Consider the following 3,411-nt stretch of genomic DNA (forward strand, 5'->3'; position numbering starts at 1 on the left):
GCGCAGCGCAGAGGATGCTGGGAAAGGAAGCGCAGGCTGGCGAGCGGAGTGCCGAGCGCATCGGGCTGAGTCACTGAGCTCGAGCTGTGAGCGTGTGACGTCAGCGGGAACCCAGCATGCCCTGAGCAGTGTTCTCCCACCCATGGTAACACTACAACACCCAGCATGCCCTGAGCAGTGTTCTCCAACCCATGGTAACACTACAACACCCAGCATGCCCTGAGCAGTGTTCCCCAACCCATGGTAACACTACAACACCCAGCATGCCCTGAGCAGTGTTCTCAACCCATGGTAACACTACAACACCCAGCATGCCCTGAGCAGTGTTCCCCAACCCATGGTAACACTACAACACCCAGCATGCCCTGAGTAGTGTTCTCAACCCATGGTAACACTACAACACCCAGCATGCCCTGAGTAGTGTTCCCCAACCCATGGTAACACTACAACACCCAGCATGCCCTGAGCAGTGTTCCCCAACCCATGGTAACACTACAACACCCAGCATGCCCTGAGCAGTGTTCCCCAACCCATGGTAACACTACAACACCCAGCATGCCCTGAGCAGTGTTCCCCAACCCATGGTAACACTACAACACCCAGCATGCCCTGAGCAGTGTTCTCCAACCCATGGTAACACTACAACACCCAGCATGCCCTGAGCAGTGTTCTCCAACCCATGGTAACACTACAACACCCAGCATGCCCTGAGCAGTGTTCTCAACCCATGGTAACACTACAACACCCAGCATGCCCTGAGCAGTGTTCCCCAACCCATGGTAACACTACAACACCCAGCATGCCCTGAGCAGTGTTCTCCAACCCATGGTAACACTACAACACCCAGCATGCCCTGAGCAGTGTTCTCAACCCATGGTAACACTACAACACCCAGCATGCCCTGAGCAGTGTTCTCCAACCCATGGTAACAATACAACACCCAGCATGCCCTGAGCAGTGTTCTCCAACCCATGGAAATACTACAACACCCAGCATGCCCTGAGCAGTGTTCTCAACCCATGGTAACACTACAACACCCAGCATGCCCTGAGCAGTATTCCCCAACCTATGGTAGCACTACAACACCCAGCATGCCCTGAGCAGTGTTCTCCAACCCATGGAAATACTACAACACCCAGCATGCCCTGAGCAGTGTTCTCAACCCATGGTAACACTACAACACCCAGCATGCCCTGAGCAGTATTCCCCAACCTATGGTAGCACTACAACACCCAGCATGCCCTGAGCAGTGTTCCCCAACCCATGGTAACACTACAACACCCAGCCTGCCCTGAGCAGTGTTCCCCAACCCATGGTAACACTACAACACCCAGCATGCCCTGAGCAGTGTTCTCAACCCATGGTAACACTACAACACCCAGCCTGCCCTGAGCAGTGTTCCCCAACCCATGGTAACACTACAACACCCAGCATGCCCTGAGCAGTGTTCTCCAACCCATGGTAACACTACAACATCCAGCATGCCCTGAGCAGTGTTCTCCAACCCATGGTAATACTACAACACCCAGCATGCCCTGAGCAGTGTTCTCCAACCCATGATAACACTACAACACCCAGCATGCCCTGAGCAGTGTTCTCCCACCCATGGAAATACTACAACACCCAGCATGCCCTGAACAGTGTTCTCCAACCCATGGAAATACTACAACACCCAGCATGCCCTGAGCAGTGTTCTCCAACCCATGGAAATACTACAACACCCAGCATGCCCTGAACAGTGTTCTCCAACCCATGGTAACAATACAACACCCAACATGCCATGAGCAGTGTTCCCCAACCTATGGTAGCACTACAACACCCAGCATGCCCTGAGCAGTGTTCCCCAACCCATGGTAACACTACAACACCCAGCATGCCCTGAGCAGTGTTCCCCAACCCATGGTAACACTACAACACCCAGCATGCCCTGAGCAGTGTTCTCCAACCCATGGAAATACTACAACACCCAGCATGCCCTGAGCAGTGTTCTCCAACCCATGGAAATACTACAACACCCAGCATGCCCTGAGCAGTGTTCTCCAACCCATGGTAACACTACGACACCCAGCATGCCCTGAACAGTGTTCTGGAAGCTGTGGTAATACTACAACACCCAGCATGCCCTGAGCAGTGTTCTGGAAGCTGTGGTAATACTACAACACCCAGCATGCCCTGAGCAGTGTTCTCCAACCCATGGTAACACTACAACACCCAGCATGCCCTGAACAGTGTTCTGGAAGCTGTGGTAATACTACAACACCCAGCATGCCCTGAGCAGTGTTCTGGAAGCTGTGGTAATACTACAACACCCAGCATGCCCTGAGCAGTGTTCTGGAAGCTGTGGTAATACTACAACACCCAGCATGCCCTGAGCAGTGTTCTCCAACCCATGGTAACACTACAACACCCAGCATGCCCTGAGCAGTGTTCCCCAACCCATGGTAACACTACAACACCCAGCATGCCCTGAACAGTGTTCTCCAACCCATGGAAATACTACAACACCCAGCATGCCCTGAGCAGTGTTCTCCAACCCATGGAAATACTACAACACCCAGCATGCCCTGAGCAGTGTTCCCCCACTAACTATCTGATAGTGAACATAGCTGAATGCTGTAGCAGCTTCCATAGAGGATCAGTGATACCTGGGGAGTGTAGCTATCCCTGAGATCTGCGCCACACAGGAGAACAGTAATATGGTAATGGACGCTGGGTATATGTATGATGGCGTCTTATTGTCTACAATCCCCCCTATTTTGCTTGTACTACAGTAAAATTGGTCCCCATTCTATTAGGTATTTTTTTCCCCTATACTGTCATCCTACAGCAGGGGTTTACCATAATGGCCTATTGTTCTCCCCCCCACCCCCCCACCCCAGGTTGACCACGGTTTTAGGTCCGGTTGTAAAAGCGCATACGGCGCAAAAATGAGCCGACCGGACCGAACGTTTCACTCCGGTCGGCTCATTGAAATGAATGACATACGGGAGCGCATACGGTCACATACGGGAGCGCGAGGTTTTAGCTCCCTCCTGCCGTATGCGCTCCCGTATGGGACAAAACGTAGTGTGGACCCAGCCTTAGACAATCATACCTCACTTCACACTGAACTGCTCTGGGCTGTGTGTAGCAGAGTGAGGGAGGAAGTTCTCCCCTGTATGCTGTATGGCTTCAGTCACGCCTTCTGGGTAACGCCCCTTCCCAGTCTGTGAATCTGACTGAGACTGAGCAGAAAATACAGAGCAATATCAAGGTAGAAAACTAAAAAAATTATAAAAAATAAAGGCAGGCGGTCGTTTATCATGATGGGGGCAGAGAACTGGGAGGATTATAAAATTTAAAAAATCATGAGAGGTACTCTAACTCTTATATTGTTGCCTAACTACATCTTACCGACGGAGCAGAGGTGCG

Source organism: Hyla sarda, chromosome 12 (genome assembly GCF_029499605.1).
Source record: "Hyla sarda isolate aHylSar1 chromosome 12, aHylSar1.hap1, whole genome shotgun sequence".
NCBI classification, from domain to species: Eukaryota; Metazoa; Chordata; class Amphibia; order Anura; family Hylidae; genus Hyla; species Hyla sarda.